The sequence below is a fragment of the Balaenoptera physalus genome (assembly GCF_965194825.1).
Source record: "Balaenoptera physalus genome assembly, chromosome: 3".
NCBI classification, from domain to species: domain Eukaryota; kingdom Metazoa; phylum Chordata; class Mammalia; order Artiodactyla; family Balaenopteridae; genus Balaenoptera; species Balaenoptera physalus.
In genome coordinates this window covers 44,990,627-45,013,103 of record NC_138890.1, presented here as the reverse complement: position 1 = coordinate 45,013,103, position 22,477 = coordinate 44,990,627, and the positions used below count along the sequence as shown (strand labels likewise).

Here is a 22,477-nt window from a genome sequence, read left to right as displayed (position 1 = left end):
CACCTCCACCCTCAGTCCATCAGCTTGTCTGGCCTGTCTGTCTGTCTCTCTATCTGATATAATACACATTCATATCTAACTTTCTTGCTAGATGGCTCCTAAGTTTCCATCCCCATGCCTGGCATCTTCCCTGAGTTCTAGGTCTTCCTTTTCATCTAGATATTCCACCAGCCTCTCATACTTAGTGGATCTTGAGTGCCTAACATAATAACACACATGAGCATGCACGCACACACACACACCCCACACACACACTCACCCTCTACTCTCCCGCCTGTATTTACCCCTGACTCCCCTATCACTCTTACTGGCCCCATTGTGCTTTCCTCTGTCAGTGTCAAAACTTCAGCATCGTTCTGATCAGCATCAGGCTCAGCAGAGTCAGAAGATGGCAGTCGCCATCCTGACAGAGCTCAATGGCATGGGAGGGCCGGGTGCAGAGGCAGCGAGCCAGGGGCGGTCTAATCTCTGGTCAGGTGCTCACTGGGATGGAACAATTCCTTTGTCTTTCAGGGCCTTGCTTTTTCCTATCTGTAAAATGAGAGTTGTCTAGAGCAGAAGTTTCAAACAATTTTTTAAAACTTAGCAACAGAAACTTTTAAAAATAAAATTTCATACCAAACCCCAATCAATAAAATGTATAAAACAACAACACTGCTCTGGGTTGTGGATGGGGCTTTTAAGGCATAAAGGTTAAGCTGTATAGCTTCATTCTTCCCCCCATTCTGTCCTTGGGAGACCTCTTAGAACTTATTTTTAAAACCCCTTAAGTAGATAGTTTTTTAAAAAAAAAGGTAAAGTCTACTGACCACTTGCCATGATCCAAGTAGCATGCTTTATGTGCATTATTACGTTTAGACCTCACCAACACCTTGTGAGGCAGGCACCGTTTTTATCATCCCCATTTTACAGATGACGGAACTGAGCTATAGGGAGAGGTGAGCCATAGTAAAGGGTGAGAGCCAGGATTCCCAGCCAGGTATTTGAATACAGACTGCTTCACGTTAACGCACTATACTTTGCTGCCTCCTCAAATTGGTCCCATTTTTAGATGAGTACACTAAGGCTTGAAAAGGTGAAGAATCTTGCCAAGATCAAGTACCAGTAAGTGGTGGGACTGATGTTCAAATCCTTGCCTGTGGACTCCACCCTCAGTGCACATGGCTACACATAAATGTAGTTCTAAGACCTTTGCCAACTCTCACAATGAATGTTTTCCTCTATTATTCGTAGAAATGGCACTTTCTATGTTAGTTCTAAGTCTTGGGGGGGGAAAATGCAGAAACTTTAAGCTATCCTCTTAGTCAAGAGTATTTTGCTCTACCAGTTCTAAAATAACTGCCCAGGGGAAAAAGTGATGGTATCTCATGCCGAGATCATTTTGTACAAATGGTGTTTGGCACCTCCCATTAGTCTTTGGTGCTTCGTGAGTCATCTCACTGCTTTAAAACCTGACTTTGCAAATATACAGATATTTTAGATGTCCAAACACTGTGGTTTCATCCTAGTGTACAAACCTCTGTGATGGTATCATTTAAGAACTTCCCCCCCCTCCCCTATCGTGACATAAACTAAGGATTGGAAGATGATTGTAGCATTTGGTCGCTTGAAGGCAGGTGGATAATTTTGCTGCTGTTGTTTCTTGTGCTTGTGATATTTCACTTACAGAATGATTTAGGATAAAATCTGTCTCTATCCATCATCAGAAGCATTTGCTTTTTTGTGTAAAAATGTAGAAAGGAAGCATCATAATAAATACCACTGCTGCTACCAATGCTGTAAAGAAGAGGAAATGACCACCCCACAAATCTCGCATCAACCTACTCAGCGAAATGAGCCTAGCGTGTTGCAGAAATGAGCTTCCTGTCATCTGGGATTCAGCCATATGGTGTGGAACGAGAAGTTTAGGCAATTTCATTTTCAGCTTAATGAGAAGTTTGTCTTTTTGAGTCATCAGACTGCTCAAAGACTCTTGGGAGGTTGGAATCTGGATGCATATTTCGTGGTGGAATCTAACATAACCTGGGTTTGAATCTTTGCTCAAGCATTTACGATCTGAGTGACCCTATCCAAGTCTATTTTTCTCTTTAAGCTTTAGTTTCTACACGTATAAAACAAAGAGAGAGGAATACAATAAAGAATGGAAGTAAGAATGAATGAATACAGTAAGAAACATCTGTAAATAAATCAGTAATTTTAGTTGATAGCTGAGTAAGAACAAGCAGTAGAAGATAATAATAACCCTAAGGAGATAATGTCTCTTGGAGACAGTTGCTTAACCCATGGGCTCAGAACAATTGTTTTATACTCCTCTCTGGATAACCACACCCACCGATTCAGTTTTCAAGATAATGACTACCTTGGGCACACTCCAAGGACCTTGAATAGTCTGGCTAAAGGACTAGTAGCCATACCTCATAAAGAACAGTTCGACTATCTGGAAACTTTTATCCTGGAAAAGATATGGAGGAATCATGTAGGCAGACAACAGTTGCTGACCTTTCATAATGCACATGTTTCCTGGGGTAAAAAGAGCAGGCAAGAGCTGTGTAGTTGAGTGGTCGAGAGAACAGGTTTAATCCTGGTTTCTGTCATTTGTCAGCCAGTGCCTTGGGATATGTCACTTTACCTTTCTAGGCTTCCTTCTACTCTGTGACATGGTGTAATAATGCCTGACTCTCTCAGGAGTTGGGAGAAGTAGATGGTACAATATATGTACTGATTATCAGCACAGTGATTGGTACAAGGTCAGCACTCTGCGTGCTGACTGTTGTGTTGGTGATGGTTTTTGTTGGTCCACTTGGACTTCAGGGAACCCATCAAGTTCTAAAATTGTACATAGCCCTTGTATGTTCACAGAAGAAGGTACTCAGAAATTGGCTTAGGACTTGTAGGAGTGTTCAGATATCAGTTAAGTTTGGACTGGTAGATTTCCTGAACACAGCTAGGGTCAGAAGAGAAAACACCTTTTCAAAACAGGGATTGAAGGCCTGGGTTGAATTCCCAAAACTGTAGGGTCTTTCCTTCCACTCAAAGACAGTGGTTCTCGGAGCATGGTCCTTAAATTAGGAGCATCAGCTATGGTCTACTTGTTCGACATGCAGATTCTCAAGCTCCACCCTAGACCTATTGATCAGAAACTCAGGAGTAGGGCCAGTAAGCTGTAGGTGATTCTGATGCAGGCTAAAGCAGGGGTCTCCAACCCCCGGGCTGCGGACCGCTACCAGTCCGCAGCCTATTAGGAACCAGGCTGTGGAGCAGGAAGTGAGCGGCAGGCGAGTGAGCCAAGCTTCATCTGCCGCTCCCCATTAATGCCGCTCGCATTACCTCCTGAACCATCGCCCCCCCTCCCCAGTCCGTGGAAAATTGTCTTCCATGAAACCGGTCCCTGGTGCCAAAAAGGTTGGGGACCGCTAGGCTAAAGAACACTGACCTGAGACAGTCACAGCTCAATCATTTTGCCGCCACTTTGCTGGTAGCTCTCATTTGAGTTCAGGTTCAGCCTTTTCCACTTTGCTCCAGAAAAGCTACAATATAAATAGAGCAAACACACACTGAGGGCTTTTTCTGTGCAAGATGCCAGTCACTTGCCATGAGTAAATGCAATTGATCCACAGCACAATCGTAGAGGAACCTGGCTCATCACCTTGATTTATAGAGGGGCAAACTGGGGCACAGAGTGCTGTGAACTTTGTCCTCAGTTCCACAGAGGGAAACTGGCAGAGTCAGGATCTGAATCCAGGCAGTCTTACCCGCTGCGCCTGATGACCTCTGTCACAGTGATCTGCAACTTCCCTGCACTCCACAGCACGTTGCATCATACTGAGCGGGAAGGAGAACTGGACCACAGTTGTCCACTTATTCCCCTCATTTCTGGTTTCTAGAGACACCGCTCTTCCCACAGTTTTCCCACATCTGTAACTGTTCCTCCACTTCCTTCACTACCTCTTCTTTCACTTACTCAGTGACATGGATTCACTCCTGGCACCACATATGGACTTGCCCCTGGGTCAGTCCTTAGTTTTCTTTTTTCATGTTTCTATGGAAAATCCCATACTTACATACAGTTTCAATAATTGCCCTTTTCAGGTGACCCTCAAATCTGTATTTGCCTTGAACTGTCTTCTCATTTCTAGTTCCACATTTCCAAACACCTGGACTTTTCTGCGTGGCTGTCTCGCCATCACTTTCACTTCATCACTTGCAGCTGAACTTACCAATCACTCTGTCACACTCCCCGCCTCTCCAGCACCTACTTCCCTAACTCTCCACACGGGGCCTCCATGCCCCTAGGCTTCAGGGCCTTGCTTTCATTCAGGTACCAGACCCTGTCTTTCTTCACATGGGCATCAATGTCTTTGTCAACCTTAGGTTTTCCATATTACAAAGGTATCTATTTAGGTCTTACACAAGAGAATTTAAGTTTATAGCCAAGCCCATTCATTTAATAACCAAAAAGCTGTAAAATTAGCATGCAGGATGAGGCATGGTATAGTTTAACTTTAATTACAGAACAAAGGTATGAAATACCAGTCAGCAGTGGCCTTTAAAAAGCAGCAAAAGTAGGCAACATAAAAGCCAGCGCATCTAAGAGACATCTTCATGGAGACACCAGGGAGAACATAATTTTGATCTTCATTAATGACCAGTTTCATTGAACAATGAATTGGACATTATAGCCCTTATAAACAAAGCATAATTATAAAATGTTATTCTAATTGTTAATTAGGTCTCTTTATACTCTAGGTTCATTTTTTAAATATGTCCTCTAGATGCCACTTGATGCTAATTATCCAAGTTACATTACTGTCAACTGAAAAACATTTTAAATTAAATCTAAAGCCATTTAAATTAACATAAGATTTATAGAAATTTAAATGTGGTCTGATGCCTTTAGGCTTTTGCATTAGTTTTTGATGAAACTCTGTACTGCAGCCTGGTAATTGATAATTATGATGAAAAGAGTAGGGTGTTCTTAGTAGTGTTTATTCATTAAATTTATGTGTGTGTGTGTGTGTGTGTGTGTGTGTATACACACACACACACACACATACATTTATATATAAGATATCTGTACCGTTATTGGAGTCATGGAGATATAGAGATGAAGTGGTTATTTTTCTGCTCTTTCAGGGAGGTATCTTATCAGGGAGATGAAACACATATGCAGATATGTGAGAGCCCAAGCAGAAAACAAGCTTCTTAGAAGGTTAGAAGCAAAGTGACTCCAGAATTACAGACTCTAGATGTAGTAGGGTGGTATCCCAGAGAGAATTTTGAAAGCTTTGTAAATGAAGGGAGTATTTGAACTAGGTCTTGAGTATGGATTGGTGGGAAAAAACACATAGGGAGAGTGCTTTCTTGGCAAATGGAATAGCACATGTTTATCTGTCAGGACTCATATGGTTGTAATTTCTATGGATCCAGCTCAAAGCCAGAGGTGGGGAGATTTATTGCCTTGTGTGGTAGAAAAGTTCAGTGGTAGCCAGCTTCAGGCTAGATTCAGTGGCTCGAATAATGTGACCAAAATTCAGTCTCTATCTTTCTCTTACCATCTCTTAGCTCTGCTTTCCAATCTTGTATTTGGTCATCACCTCTGCTGGTGAGCAGGAGGAGTGCTTACCTTCCTAATACAAATCCAACAAAGTCCTTGTTTTTACTCTGACTGGACTGACTTGGGCCATATGCCCATCCTTGAACGAGTCGTCAAGACCCGGATGATGGAATCCACTGGTTAGCATGGCCTGGTTCATGTTCCACTGCTGGAGCTATGGCAGGAAGTGCCTGGGAGTGAGATAAAGAAGGGGTCAGTTCTCAAAAGGAAAACTGAGGTGGTGTTACTGGGAGGGGAACTGGGTGCTGGGCAAAGAAAAATCGCAAATATTCATTATATTTTTATTATAATAATCAAAGGCACGATCATGAAAAATCATGACTGTTGTACATGCAACAGTGGAACCCAGGCATTATGAAGGGTGTCCACGGAAGACACTCTGTGAGTTCTGTCCCCCTTGCTTGCTTAGCCCCAGATGCGCTGGCTTCCTTGCTTCATTACCAAGCATGTTTTCACCACCCAGCGTTTGTACTTACGCTTCCCTCTGCATGGAATCCTCTTTTACAGTCTACGCATAAAGGATCTCTTTCTTTATGGCTTAAATATCACTTCATCAAAGAGGTCTTCTTAGATTCCCTTTAAAAAATAGCATGTTCCTGCTATCAAGTCTATACCAGGAGTTGGCAGAGTATGGCCTGTGGGCCAAATCACACCACTACCACTGCTTGGTTTTGTAAATAATGTTGTACTGGAACACAGCCAGGCTCATTTGTATTGTCTATGGTTGCTTTCACACTACAACAGCAGAGTTTAGTAGTTGAGACAGATCATATGGCCCACAAAGCCTAAAATATTTATTATTTGGCACGTTACAGGAAGTGTTTGTTGATTGCTGGTCTGTACTTTTACCTGCTTTATTCCTCTTCAGAGCAATTATCACAACATGACGTAGCATGTTGTGTCTATATGTGTTTATTTTCATCTTGTCCACCTCATAAAAATGTAAACTTCATGACAACAGCAACTTTTGTTTTTCAGAGTCTAGAATAGTACCTAGTGCCTAGTAAGTGCTCACTAATATTTGTTGCATGAAAGGATTGAAATTTTTGAACCTTGGAATGTTTGATAACCAATCTGGATAGTACAGAGAAACAGAGGGAGTGAGACCTTGCATCTAAGTTAAGAGATTATTATAATATCTTTGTTGAGGATTCATAAAGTCCTAAACTAGGATAGAGAGAGAGAGAGAGAACAAATGGGAACGATCATCTTGAAGGAGAACTAATGAATCTTGGCAACTAATTGGACGTGGAACGTCAAGAGGGAGGGAAGCTGGGATGCTTCTGGTCTTGTGCACCTTGTCAGTCAGACGCTGTGGCACGGTTGACAGAAATGTATAGGAGCAACAGCAGGTTTAGGATTGAAGATGAATAGTTCAGTTGTGGACGCACTGCATCGTGCTACTTGAGCACCTCTCTAAAGGAGAAGCCAAGTGTTTGGTGGGAAGTGCCAGCCCAAGAAAAGGCCCACAGGAGATGCCCCACTGAGCAGCTGAGCAGAAGAGAACCATTGACACAGATGGAACAGGTGAACACCAGAGAGGTGATGGCCTAGTAGGGCATCCGGGAGCAAGAACTTAGAGAAGCTCATCAAATAGAACATCACTGAAACAGCTCCCAGGTGCAGGCCATTTCTTTCTCTGATGGAGGCTCAGGGCTGGCTTCCTGGGGCCATGGCTGCCTTGCTGGAGGCATCCTTAGAATTTGAGGGCCTCATCCTGTGTTCTTACACTTGTTCTAATCCGCTCTGCCTTTCTCCACGAGAAGGAACTCAGAGGCTTTAGAATGTGGCATAACTGGGTTCTGCTGTACCTACCAGCTACCTGAAGTTGGCTACGTTACTCAGATCATTTAGTCCATGTATGTGGGTGCTAAATAAACAAACTTTCCCCTTTTCCTATTTCTTTGCCTCCATCTTTTTCTCTTCTTTCTCCTCCTTTCTGAAGTATCTCATCAGTGAGTAGAAGGAAGCATGAAAGAGGCTACAGGATTACAGTAAAAAGTGGAACATACTTCCTCTTCTGTGGTGGTAAAAACTGAATAGTTCAGACATTGATCCTTGGGAGAGAAGGGCTTACCAATCTAACAGTAACATTTGGGTAACAAATCAGAGGAACCCGAAACTTGCCAGGGCCCTCCGTCTCTGTGTTATCCTTAGCAGAGATCATCTGCTGGGGATTCAACTATTTACAGAGAACTGCCGGTCGTAGAGTTCTTCTGGCACCTCATCCCAAAGTTGGTTTATTATTTATAGGCATACAGGAATACTGTATTAGATCATAAAGATACATTTCTCATAAATAATGTAGCGAGAAAGCCACCTATAAAAGAGTCTCAGATGAACAGTTCCAACCTTAATAAACCAGAGATAACTAAATGAGAAAAAGCACAATTTTACAATAGAGAAATAATAACGGGGTTTCATCGGAAAGGCTCCTGGAAGTACAACTCTCATCATTCTCCAAAAAATAAAAAAGAGCCAGTCCCAAAGCCTGGGTGATTCCGCCACCTGGTTTCACGTGTTCACCCACCCACGTGCACGGGCATCTTAAGCTGCCTAGGGTCAGCTTTCCCCCCCATGCTTAGGGGTTGATTCCTGATGTGGGAGGAGGATGCATTTGCCGGGCCCCATGCGCTTTTCCCTTGGGCAGGAGGGAGATGTGATTTCATACCAGCGTGATGGATTAATCATTCTGTGTCAACATCCCCAGCTGTCCCAGCAGTGTTGCCTTAGCCAACCTCCCCAGTTGCTGAGCCGTTGTCTTCCTCATTTGCATATGGGGGTGGGAAGAGGAGGAAAAAAGGCAGTTGGGGACATTCGTCAGCTTTCTAGTTTGATTAAAGAGTTGATGAAGTGCACTATCTGGCTGCTTGCAGGAGAACCAATTCCAGCACTTACTGAGGGAGGGCCATGTTTGTTTTTTTGTTTGTGGAACCGAGACGACTTTAATTTCTCTATCAAGCTACAGCTAATATGCTTTCAGGCATCTGTTGGCTTGTTTTTATCCTCAAAGTTGTCTTCTTGCCAGTTAATGCCAAAAACAGAGTATTTTCAGACAAGGAGATAAACTAACTTCTACCAGGCCATCTTCAGTGGCAAGAGGCTTGCCAGAGAGTTTGTCTCTATCGTCTCCTTTCTCATTAATTATATTCACTGTTGTAGAATATTCTTATGCAACCAGAAGTCACCTGAGTTGGATTTTTTTTCTTTCTTCCCAGCAGAGGCCAAGGGGAATGTTGGTATTCCACGGTGACGTTAGGAATTTAACGAGATGACAATGTGAATAAGAAACTCTCAGTATGCAGAATAAGGAAGGAAATTAACTTTATTCTCCTCTAAGGAAGGGACTTGAGTTTAATTCTGCTCATTTGAGTGGGAGGAAAGAGCGCTAAACATACTTGTACTGTGCTTTCCCTCCCACCTTGCTCTAAGCTTTTGCCATGTACCGGTCTTTGAATCTCAACTGCTTCGGCACCCTGTCTTCCCAAGGAGTAGTGGGGAAAGGTGGCGAGGGTGAATATAAACAAAAGAAATAAGGAGAGCTAGAGGAGAAAATATCCAGAACCCTTCAGGACACAAGATAGAAGCAAATGCCTAAGTTTCTTCTTTGAGGGACAGTAGTATCGGACAGCATAATGGTTACCTGGGTAGGGGCTTTGGAGGCAGACCAACTGGATTCCACTTCTGGCTCTGGCGGTACAACCTTGGGCAAGTTCCTAAATCTTGGAAAGCCTCAGGTTGCTCATCTGCATAATGAGCGTGATAAGAGTACCTACGTGATATACGTAAGGTCCTTGGCATGGTGCTAAGCACAGCATAAGTGCCCAGTGTATTGATGCCTGTTCCCCCTATAAATTCCTATTGAACAGCATTTGTGCAGCTATCACCCATGGAAGTTCAGTGCAGGGATGGAAGGACCCAGCACAAAAGTTCCTTGATCACATGTCGGTTATAGTCTAGTATATAAAGCATATACCCAGTGAAATATTAAATAGCAGCGAAAATGGTTTTTAAAAAGTTAAACAAAAAAATGTAAGATAGCCCTTGGCTGCAGTTTGTGCTGGAGACGGGGGTAGGAGACCAAGCTCGTGGAGGTGACCTGTAGAACTTCCCAGAGGAGAAGTCGAGGGGAAGTGTGATGGGTGGGGATGGAGGTAGACTTCGCAGACGTGGGGCAGTGAGCACAGCCCCCAGACAGCAGGGTCACGGGAAGCATGAGCCCAGCTCTACGGGACAGAGGAAGTGGGATGAGCCGCCACTGGTTTTTTTCCAGCAAATAAGCACATTTGGGTTTATCCTTGGGGAAGGACTTGTCATTATCAGCATAGAGTAAACAGGAATTGCTTTCTTCTCCAAAAGGCTGAGTTAAGACAACGTCTCAGGTTTCTGTGAGAGCCTCCCAGGGATTTTCTCCTTTTGGCAGTGTCCTGGACGGGATGTGTCTGCAATGTTCATGGAAATATTTGATAGGATTTTTATTTTGTAAGCCAAAGAGAAAAGTTAAGTAGAGTTGGACACTTAGAAGTTATTTATGATGCAGGAACTTTCACGGGTCAAAAAAGAAAGGAAGTGACTTCAGCAGGAAGGTTCTTGGCATTATTCAAGCCATAGTGTAAGCAGTTCTCACTACAAAAATGGCAAAACTACAGAAAGAAATTCAATCGCATTCAGCCAATATTAGTTGAGTGGTTATTCTGGCCAACTGCTGCGCTGACCGGAGGGATACCCCGGGCCCCTGTCTTTCTGGAATGTGCAGCCGAGCAAGAAAGACAGATGTTTTAAACATTTACGTGAGAAGAATATGTCTTATGCGAGAAGTACAAGATGTATAGAAACATAAAATTAGGAGACTTTAACCTAATTTTGCAAGTAAGGAGAATCTTCCTTAAGGAAATGATGATTAAGTTGATTAAGTTGAGGCTGGCAAGATAAACAGGAGTTAATCAAGGAAAAGGGACTTGGAGGGGCTGAGAGTGGAGTGGCATCTACAAAATCCTGGGGAAGCATGACCTTTCTGGAAAAGTGTAAAAGTTCAACACAGCCAGAGGGTAGAGGTCAAGGAATAGAGTGCCCAGACATGAAAAGAGACAGGCTATAAATGTGAATAAATTAACAGTTTATTAAATGCTTACTCTATACCGACTACTGTTCAAATCTCTTTACGTGTTAGCTCAGTTCTCACGATAGCCTTCTGAGATACGTTTTATTGTTCTCACTTTACATATGAACAAACTGACAAATAGAGAGGTAAGTTCCCCCAAGGTTATGTAGCAAGTTAAGTGGCAGAAGAGAGATGCAAACCCAGATAATCAGACTCTAGAGCATATATTTTGTTTTTTTATAACACCTTTGTTGAGATATAATTCACATTATCTTACAGTTCACCTATTTAAAGTGTGCAGTTCATTATTTTGTTATGAAGAGCCTATGCTTTTAACATATATCACATACATGTAGCTACAAATATACATATACATTTCTATATAAGTTTCATATGTATGTATGGTGTATGTATTTGTTATGTATGTCATATATATGTGTATATGTTATATGTATACACATTATATAAGTTATACAAAATAGAACTATTACAAATACCTGGATACTTATGGAGGTGTGTGTGTGTATGAATATATTATAAAAGCATAATATAGTGGGCACTGTGTATCATATTAAGATATAGATTTAAAAGTAGTGGGGAGACACTGAAGGGCTTCATACTGGGGAGTGACAAGATCTGATTTGTGATTTATAGGGTGCTGTGAGGACAGTCAGCCGGTGAGGGGTAGGTTGGACAAATCTGCTAGTCTTGGGACCAAATGCACCCATGAGGGCTATGATTGGTAGTTTAATCCAAAAGGAAAGTCATGAGCCTGCTCTACAAGGCTTACAGTGCTCACAGACAGTTCCCATTGCTCTTTTTCACTCTCAGCCCAAAGGAAACAGGCTGTGCATATGAGAAAGGACAAGATTATGCCGGTTGGAAAGAGCACAAGCATGGCTTGATGATGTCTGGACACAGTGCATTTCTTCCCGCTAAATTGCTTAGTTGGAGCTGATCAGAGGTCAGAGCACATTTAAAGTTGTTGTATCATGGGCTTGTGGAAGAGATTGCGTTTAACCAAACAAAGGAGAGAGCTGATGTGCAATTAGTATGCAGGGTGCCTATGAGCTATGGATAAAGGTAATGTGCTTTTCTCCTTTGGCTGTTAAATGCGTCTCAGCTGCCAAGGAAAATGACTTTCCCTCTCGACTTCCTATCTGTCTAGCTGATTGGCTATTGGGGAGTGTTCAGGCCCTAGTGCTTCAACTGTATGTTTAATGAGGGCATCCTTGCATGAACAAGTTCCTCTGGCCTAATTCTTTCTCCCAGGACTCTGAAAATATGTCTCTCCTTAGCATATTCTAATCAAAGATTTCTAGTGAACCAATGGAAGGTGCCAGGGCATTGGATTTATAAGGCATGGTCTCTACCTGCCTTTGGGAACTTATGCTGGAGGATGAGATGTGAGAAATGCACCAGAGAAATGTACCCTAAAAGTGCCCAGAGCATTGGGGTCACAGAAATTCCAAAGAAAGGCCTTTACTGAGAAGTGGAGATTTGAGTTAGCCCTTGAAGGATTTCATTGGGTGAAGTTAGGAAGGGCAGGAGAAGCGCTTCCTGCTGGAAGAAGATAACATAGAAGACCACTGTTACTCTTGTGGTCCAGCCTGGTAACTGAACTCGAGTTCAAAACCTTCGTCCTGTCACCTGAACAATGGAGGGATGAAAAATGAACTATGGGATAGCAGCTGAACTGACTGGTGTTTAAGACGATTCCTTTCCTCTTTCTGTCTCCATCTTTGTCCTGCCCTCCCTTCCTTCTTTCCTTCCGTGATTCTCAGACAGAACCATTATATAAGTGAGTTTGGGGAATGTCTGTGCTACCACAAATCACAGGTGGGCTAATGCACAAGAGCTCATGAAATCCTAGAAAACTGAATGTATAGTCACCCTCTGCATAGTAAAACTGAGTTAGATCTGAATATTTGCTGGCATCTTATTTGATTCTCTGAACCATCCTTAAAGGTACTTAGGATGGAGAGAAAAAAAAAGAAAGGAAAGGAAATTTCTAAATCTCCGTCTTAAAGATTAAGAGATTGAAGCCTATGCAGGTAAAACAGCTTGCCCAAAGTTTCTCAGCTAGTGTGTGCTTCTGCCCTGAGGTCAGACCTTGACTCAGGTGAGATATAAGTCACCCATGCCTCACAATAACAGTGGTTAGACCCTGCTGTGAGTCTGACCCTCCCCCAAGCACCCCTGCGGATGATGCAGAAAGTTCTAAGAGATGGACTTGGATCTCTGAACACTTGCCTGATACTTATGTTGGATGGTCATCCGAAAGCAAGCGTTCTTCTCCTTTTTTCTGCCATGGAGCCTTTTGTCGGGCTGCTGAAGATCTCTTCTCAGAACTGTATTTTTAACCCATTATACAGAATGCCCAAGATTACCAAACAAAGCCAATATTAGACAGTTATCAACATCTAAAAAAACAATTGTTGCACTTATTATGTGCAATCTCTATGTTAAGCTGGGGATTCAGGTTGAATATAACAAGTATGAGACATGATTCCAAACTCTCAGGTATGTCTATATCACTTCATGTTTAATATCATGGAGCAGATGAAAGGGCCTCCTTCTTCACATGGAGCTGGCTCTATGGTTAAATTCTGAGGATGGGGTTAGCTTGGAGCTGTTAGGATGAGGATGTTACAGTGCACTGGGACCAGATAATGGTTCTCAACAGGGATGATTCTGCCCCCCCGTGGAAATGTATACAGATGTCTACAGATATCTTTGATTGTCACCACTAGAAGTGAAGGGGGTGGGGGCCTTGCTACTGGCACATAATTGCTAGAGGACGGGGTTGCTGCTCACTACCCTACAATGCACAAGACAGCTCCCACAGCAAAGAATTGCCTGGCCCAGATATTAATAGTACCAAGTTTGAGAAACCATGGACCAGAGGGAAGGTGTACAGAACACTGAGTGAAGTCCCTCTATAAATAAACTCGAGTGTCTCTGGTTCTCTGCCCTTCATCCCCTCAGAAGGTTGCATGTCCTTCTTTCTGATTTCTCAAGGTTGTAGATTCCATTCTTTCCCCCTCTGTAGTGCCTGACGTCAGGCCATGCACACAGCAGGTACACAGTGAATGTCAGTCACTGGTAAGGGTGACCCTGCTGTCTCTCCAGCCTGGGGCTTGGCCCTAAAGTAGTGGCAGAAGCAAAGCATTCAAGATGATGGCTCTGCAGGAGATGGATGTTTGGAGTGGGGAAAACAGAAGTGACATGAGTAGAGGTTTGAATCTCTGCCTCCCATTTGGAGCAGTGTGATGCCCTACTTTTGTCCATGAAGTAAGGAATGTAGCAGCCTGGGCAAGACATTCCTCATGGGAAGTTCCATTACTTCTCAATACAGCATATATTATGCCTGTTATATAGGATGGATATCCATTCCCTTATTTATATAATCTTGTAGTTGAAATAGACCTAAAAAGGCATTCATGACTTTACTGACATTTGTTAAGGACCTCATATGCATTTAGCTCCGCTTTATATCTTTTACATTTATTACATCACTTGTTTGTGATGCTTCCCCCCAAGTCCCTTTCCACTGAGAACGAGTGTTGTTTCCTCAGTACAAAAACCTTCTCTTATCGGGGCAAAAGATAGGCTGCACCTGTCATCCCAGGCATTTAAAATGGCAAATGCTAAGTTGTATATTAGATGCATGCCTTGAAGACTACTATAGTAGCACTCATAACATCTCATAGTTGGATCTGTTTCTTTATAATTCTGAGATGTGCTGAACTTGGTAGCATTTTCTTTTCTTCCTTTAGGGCTGATTTGGCCCAATCCTGAAGTTATGATCAATTGCCGGGTGGGAGGATGGTTTCTGTGGGGTCCCTGGGTCTCTGAAAGTTCTTTGCTCTAATGGATTAGGGGGGATGCCAGTGTCATCCATTTAGTGAGCCTTCTCCTTGAGCTGTTTCCATTTGTCATGAAAATCTGGAAGGAGTTTTTGCATTGCCTGAGTAAGAAGATTCAGAAAAATGAGACTGGGCTTATTGATTTATTAGTGTCCAGTGTCCCTAAAATTGGACCCTGGGGTGGGACTTTTTGAGAGCGATAAAAATGTATAGAGCGAGTTTAGCAGACCTAGATAGCAGTCTAGCCATTCGTCTTATATATTTAGCTTACTTATCTGACTTTAATGGGACCTACTTATATAAGGGGCAGTTTTTAAAGACTAAAAGTGGGACTTCCCTGGTGGCGCAGTGGTTGAGAGTCTGCCTGCCAATGCAGGGGACACGGGTTCCATCCCTGGTCCAGGAAGATCCCACATGCCGCGGAGCAACTAAGCCCACGCGCCACAACTACCGAGCCTGCGCTCTAGAGCCCGCGAGCCACAACTACTGAGCCCACATATCACACTACTGAAGCCCGCGCGCCTAGAGCTTGTGCTCTGCAACAAGAGGAGCCACAGCAATGAGAAGCCCGCGCACCGCAACAAAGAGTAGCCCCCGCTCGCCGCAACTAGAGAAAGCCCGCGCGCAGCAACGAAGAGCCGGTGCGGCCAAAAATAAATAAATGAATAAATTTATTTAAAAATAAATAAAGATTAAAAGTCTTTATTTGATCCAGGGAGGTTCCCTGTGTAGCACCATTTGTCACCAGCATTTGTATTTTGCTGTACAGGTTGAAAAGCTCATTCACCTCTTTTTTGGTCTTCCTGATAACCTGAGCCATAGATTGGGCAGTGGATTATGCTCACTTTATAGATGCAGAACTAAGCCCAGAACAGTAAGGTTACTGTGCAATTCAAGATGAGAGCACCAATATTCAAACACATTAACCAGAACTATGCTACAACATATAATAGAAAAAGAAAAAAAAAAAAAAACTAAACAGTGAGTTAAAAGACCCAACTTCTAGTATCCACACTACTATAAATTAAAGCTGTATTTCTGCTTTGTAATGTATAGAAGCAAAATGTGCAATATGGAAAGACTATATCCCTTCACCTACAAAGATGAAGTGGCAAGAGCCAAGAGTGGCTTGGTTCAGTTATCAAAATGTAGGGTTTGAAATTCCTTGTACGTTAAAGATCTAAAGGGTATCTCTTGGGAATGTCTTTAGTCAACTTCAGTAGCCCATTGACAACTTCTCATTTAGAGCATATATTTATTAATGGACAGAAGTGCCAATATTCATCTTCCATTACTGATCAGTACTGGGACTAGGGTTCATTTGTAAAATAAGAGACAGTAAAGAAATCATTAGAATCAGGTATCCTTGAGAGCTTAAAGCTGATACTCATTTGATTTGAAAGCATCGCCATGACAGATTTTGTCTTTTCCTTCTACCATTCTAATCGCCAAACCACAGACAGGAAATACCCAGAACATTTTAAGGTCATTGCTCAATGAGGGAGCTGCATGTAGGCACCACATCTGCCTCAGGGGGGACGTAGAGGGAGGAGATGGATGTCCCTGTGAGTGAACCACAGGATAGGTTTTAAGTGGGAATCCCCAGAACACAGCTTCCTGACCTCAGTCAGATTTCAGTATTAAGTCCTCGTGTCCCCACTTACTTGTGGTGGGATCCTAAGCAAGTCAGCAACCTGACTGAGCCTTTTGTGCCTAATGGAAAGATCAGTACTGCTTTCCCAGATAGTCATGTTGGGAATTAAATAAGACCGACATGTAAAGCTTACCACAGTTCCTCAGATATACTAAGTTCTCAGTAAATTGACTATATTTTATCATTTTAAACATTAATTTCCTCTCTCAAAACCTCAGTTTCCTCATCTGCAGATGGAGATGATAACAGTACCTAACTTGTGGGCTGTTACAATGATTGAACAACGTAGTACACTAAATGTGCCTGGATTCAGGGTAGAGTCAATCATTGTTCTCGTTAGAACCTTGAATGTTTCCTATAAGCCAACAGTTAAATATTTAAAATACTCGTGCAAAATAATATTTAAAAAAGAAAAATTCTAACTGCCCAACAACATATCAACCGACATAGACTTCAGCAGTAAAAGCCGAAGTAATGCTGATAAAAAAAGAATTCTAGGGGCTTCCCTGGTGGCGCAGTGGTTGAGAATCTGCCTGCCAATGCAGGGGACACGGGTTCGAGCCCTGGTCTGGGAGGATCCCACATGCCACGGAGCAACTAGGCCCGTGAGCCACAACTACTGAGCCTGCGCGTCTGGAGCCTGTGCTCCGCAACAAGAGAGGCCACAATAGTGAGAGGCCCACACACCGCGATGAAGAGTGGCCCCCGCTTGCCACAACTGGAGAAAGCCCTCGCACAGAAACGAAGACCCAACACAGCCAAAAAATAAAAAATAAAAAAAAAAAAAAGAATTCTAGCAAAGAAACACAAGAATGGTACTCTCTGCCTAGTGAGTCCACATAATGCAAAAAATTGGGCCAAACATGATATCATAAGGGATCCAAGGATAGCTGAAAACATTTGGGGCATAATAAGGAGAGAGTAAAAAGGAAGAGAGCGGTAGGACCACAGAAGACTGAGTTCATGCTTTGGAAGAATATTTTCGCAAGGTTATCTAGCCACCTATAGAGGGCAATAGAAAGAAGTCCACTGGGAAAATCAGTAAGGCCAGAATCATGAAGTTCTTTTCTGCATTTTGGGCATAACAAATACAAATGCCAAAGACTGAAAAATCTGTCTATAGACTGAGAGGTGTGGAAGCTTTGGCTTGTTCAACATGGAATCTCAGCAGTTTTGCCGTTCCTCATACACAATAAATGGTGGACGGATGGACCAATGGATGGTCCAACCCACAAATGGACAGGCAAATTGACTGTGGCAGTGGCTTTATGTCTGTTTCTAAACAAGAGTATCGTCCTCATCACAGTTAGCATTTATTGCATTCTTACTGTGCGCCAGGCCCTGTTCTGAGTGCTATACCTGTGTTAATTCATTGAAGCTCTACAACAATCTGGGAGGTAGATATTATCATAGCCATCAGGTATCCATAGTATGATATAGTCCTGGGCTTGTCAGATGCTTGACCTTAAATGAGTCACTTATGTTCATCTCCTCTGTTCCTTTCATATGGGTGTTTATAAGAATTTAAAAGTATATGTGAAAATCCCCATAAAGTGATATTCAGGGATTAGGTCATTGTTGTTTCAATCCAGCTCTGGTATGTATGAACAGGCTGAGATGGTACAGGATAGGAGGGCTTGACCCTAGGCGTGTATTGGCCTAGTTGGCTGAGGACAAATTGGAAAATAGGGCAAATTGTTGGGTCTGTAGATATTATTACTATTGCTCACCATTATTATTTCTGGTACCCAGGACATTGCCTAGCCCACATCAGGCACTAAATAAATATTGATTGAAGGAAGAAATGAAGGTATAAACAAACAGAGGAAAAAAGAAAAGAAAAATACACCTGCACCAGCCCAAAAAGGGCACTGTGTCAATAAGATATTCCAGGTGTTAATAGGTTCTCCCAGAGACTGGGTTATAGATCATAATATAAAATGATGGGAAATGTCTGATCTATTTACTATTGCCTTGAAAGCTGAAACATTTTCATAATGCATCACAAAGGCATTTTTCAGGACAACTTGGTAATTCATCTTTATTTCCTTGTATATGCAGTGCATTCCATTTAAAAAGAGATACTAATGTATTTACTTTAAAGCATATAGATTTACAGCCTGGGATAAAATATGTTCATAGGTAGTATACCTTAATACTGTTTAGGTAAAAGGAAGAATCAGCTGGCATCAGATTAGTATTGATTAACTGTCTTTTGATTGACAAAGTAGTGCACAATACACTTAGCAAATACCCAAATCGAGCTATAAAGCTCTACAGATTTGGGTTTTGACACTTGCTTTTTTTTTCCTTTCTTCTTTAAAAGAAAATCAGTTGAACATCCAAGAATATACTCTTTGGCACTGACTAATTTAGACATCATAGACACTGTTTTTTATCTTACTGTGTGACATTGGCACTGTTTATAGGAGTAGAGGAAGAAGCTATAAAAAAAACTCACAAAATGCACTGGCTCCTGGCTTGTTAAATAGAGAGAGATGCTAAATGCCCTCAAAGGCATCTTATACCAAGTCACACCAGAAGGACACTTTCGAGCATACTGGCTTTCACAACTCTTGTCTGGTAGTGAAAATTGACTGGCTTTGTTGCCCTGTGGATTTCCATTTTGTATTGAGCAGGTGTTTGAAGTGGAGTCGTACAGGAATAACGATCTCTCTCCAAAGACAGACTTGTTTGTGGGCTCCAGAGAATAGTCCTTCTCCTTGCTTTAGTGATGTGGCTTGTTAGGGACAGTCATGACATTGACTCCCCCACCCCACGAGGAAGATTACACATTATTCAGGGTGCTTCCAATTGTAAGTGACAGAAAACAAAATTAATCAGGCTTAAAATATATTTTTTTAAAAAATACAAAAGATGGGAATGTGCTCACTCAGTAGATAGTTAAAAATTTCAGGTAAGACAGACTCTGGTGCTTTTAACATCTCTCCCCCTGCACAGGTTTCCTTCAGGCAACTCCTTAGTGGACATCATCTCAGAAAGAAAGAGACGGGAACACCATTGTCTAGGCAGCCATAGCAACCCTTGAAAAGAACTGATTGGCCCTACTTAGGTCACATGCTCTTAGAGCAAACTCTCTTTCTGGGGAATCAGATATTCTGATTGGTCAGCCTGGATCACGTTCCCTTCTGTATGTTTGGAGGTGGTGGGGAGGGACATGTGATTATCAGCCCTAGCTGGTTTCCCCAAAGCAAATAATTGCTCTAATATCAAAAGGAGAGTGAGGGAATGTCAAACAGAGTAAGACATTGTCACCATTCAACTCTTCCCTTGCTCATTGGCACATGTGGTGTCTTCTTTTGAAGTTCTTTCTCCAGACTTTGTTTCTTGCGAAGTCTTGAAGATTTGCAATGATGGACACGGTTGAAGAAGAAACTTCATTTTTTTTACTGCCCTTTTTTCCATAGTTATATTCCCTAATCCAAGTTGAATAGCAATCCAGGTTTTGATGCCTGTTATGAAACATTGGAGGCAAAGGGAAATGGGAACTCAAGACTATTACAGTTGCCATGGCTTGGGTTTAATGTCAAAAAGTAAAGGAAATGGAAAACCTCCACTTCCATTTACTGAAGAACTGCCTACTCAGTTGTATTTTCTCTTTGAAGATGCTAAGCTCACTTAAGGCTGCTTATCCACATTCCGTCAAGTATTATGAAATCAGCAGGGAAGCTTCTAGAATGCAGGTGTTCCCTCTGCCCCTCGGGGCCACATGACCTCTTTTTTCTCTGCTCTGCTTTGTCACATTTTCTCATTGAGATGCTACTTCTTGTGTACCTTTCAACATGGCTGCCAGCCCCAAATCTATGTCTGATGGTTAAAAATGTGAGCTGGGAGACTAGTTTGCTTGAGTTCTTCTCCCAGCTCTATTACTAAGTAGCTTTGTAACAGTGCATGAGTTATTACTGAACCTGCCTGTATTTCCCAACTCATAGGATTGCCAGGAAGATGAAAAAGACTGTATCCATAAAAGCACTTAGCATGATTCTCAATTCTCAGTCAATGTTGGTTGTCGTTGTCTTGTGTCTGTCACTCACCGACATTGCCCTCTGTGTTGCTTAGTTTCAGTTCTCAAGCTAGCATCTGACTAGCCAGGTGTAGCCAGGTAGCATTTCGAAGAGGATCACCTAGATGACCCCTCAGCAGAGAAGTGGCGATGAGTAGGATGTGCCTAACCGAACATTACTTACTCTGGGGTGGTCTGTTCCTGGAGGAGGAGATTTGGAGAGTATGACTCTTAATTACCAAACTCACGATGGAAGGCATAACAGGTTCAGCAAGGAGTTACGAACATGGGCTCTGCAGCCAGATTTGTCTGAATTCAGATTCTGGTTGCCACACTCACCCTCTGTGAACCCTTTCTGCACTTCAGTTTTGTTATCTAAAAATATGGAGGTGATATCGTGTACCTCATAGGGGTACAGTGAGAATTAAATGAATTTATCCAAGTGAAGTGTTTGGAAAAGTGCCTGGCAAAGAGTAAGCACTTAATAGATGTCAGCTCTTGATAGGACTTTTCTTCTCTAAACATGACTCTGAATTCCTGCAATAGTCTGGTAGGAAATTCCATCTCTGTCATTACTGGGTTGCTCAGGAGTTGAAGAAGCATATATGGTATCAAGAAAATATGGGCAAGCCTACTAATCCTTGGTCCATTAAGTTCACCTCTGATATTTTCATTTTCCTGGCCTGTGTAGTCATTGAAAATATGTAGGCTCTCAACTTTCATGCCATAGAGAAAGTCGAGGAATCTTTGCTGAGGCTCTGGGCTCCTGTGCAGGGGGTCCTGCCTTCAAGGGATGTGACCTCGCTGTCCCTTCTGAGAGTGTGCCACCTCCCTAGGGGTGACTCTGGCCTTCAAAGGACCTTAGATCTCTCAGTTCTTATAAATCAGGGGCAGAATCTGCCTCCCCCCCTTGGCTTCCTTCAAAGGCATTCCTCTCTTTTCCCCCCACTGTAAGAGAGCCAGCACACTCTTACTAAGTTTAGGCCTATGCAAAAGGCAGGAATAGCTGCTGACTTAAGGCAGCTCTGCCTTTGACCCACTGAAAACCTTCCATCATGAAACTCAAATTCATTTTGCTAAGTTAAAGCCAAACCCCAAACTCTCTACTGAATAATTCCGTTAATATGACATCCTAAAAAAGGTACCACTACAGGGCCCAAGAACAGTGGAAGCCAGGCATTAGGGCTTGAGAGAGAGATTGCCTCCAAAAAGGGAGCCCAAAGGGATTTAGAGTGAGGAGATTGTGCTGTATTTGCATGTGGTGGTAGATACAGGACTCTATATATTTGTCGAAACTCATGAAACTATATACCACAAAGAGTACATTTTACTTTGTGGAAACAAACAGCAAAGCTATGCAAAGGGCCTGGCTATCTGCTTGAAATGTAGGGAAGACAAAAATATGGGGATAGCAAACATAAATCAATACTTTAAAAAAATTATCAAGCCTCAGACAAAGCTAAAGAGGTGGGTTAAGCCTGATCATGTCATGTTAAAAAGTTGGGCTTCCTGTTGTAGGAAACAGGAACTCATTACAGGGTGTACACCAGACAAGAAACCTGCCACAGGTGGGCTCTGGGAAGTTCACTGAATGCAGTAAATTAGAGAGGTTACAAGAGAGAGCCAATAGAAAGAAGAGCTAGTAGCAGCCTGTCCCACTGAGACCATGTAGCCATTTCCTTTGCTGGACAAAAAACTGTAAGGCTATCACAGTATAGTATAGCTGATACTGACCAGCTCATACCTCTTTCCTCCAAAAACTTCTTTTTCATTCTGCAGCTTTTCCTGCTTAAGCAAATTAAATTCAAAACCTTTAAATTTTTTGTAGCCACTTATCTAGAAAAGCCAAAGACTCTCAGGACATTGTTCTTGACTTTAAGTAGCTGACATTAGAATGAGGGCAGGGGCTTCCCTGGTGGTGCAGTGGTTGAGAATCTGCCTACCAATGCGGGGGACACGGGTTCGAGCCCTGGTCTGGGAAGATCCCACATGCCGCGGAGCAGCTGGGCCCATGAGCCACAATTACTGAGCCTGCGCATCTGGAGCCTGTGCTCCACAACAAGAGAGGCCGCGATAGTGAGAGGCCCGCGCACCGCGATGAAGAGTGGCCCCCGCTTGCCACAACTAGAGAAAGCCCTCGCACAGAAACGAAGACCCAACACAGCCATAAATAAATAAATAAATAAATAAAAACTAAAAAAAAAAAAAAAAGAAT

The 22,477-nt window shown here is 42.6% G+C and overlaps 1 protein-coding gene across 1 annotated transcript in view; it reads left to right on the top strand.

The window, feature by feature from the left end:
* The window catches only part of SGCD (sarcoglycan delta), a 419,219-nt gene that overhangs the window by 270,188 nt on the left and 126,554 nt on the right, over window positions 1-22,477 (top strand). The window lies entirely within an intron of this gene.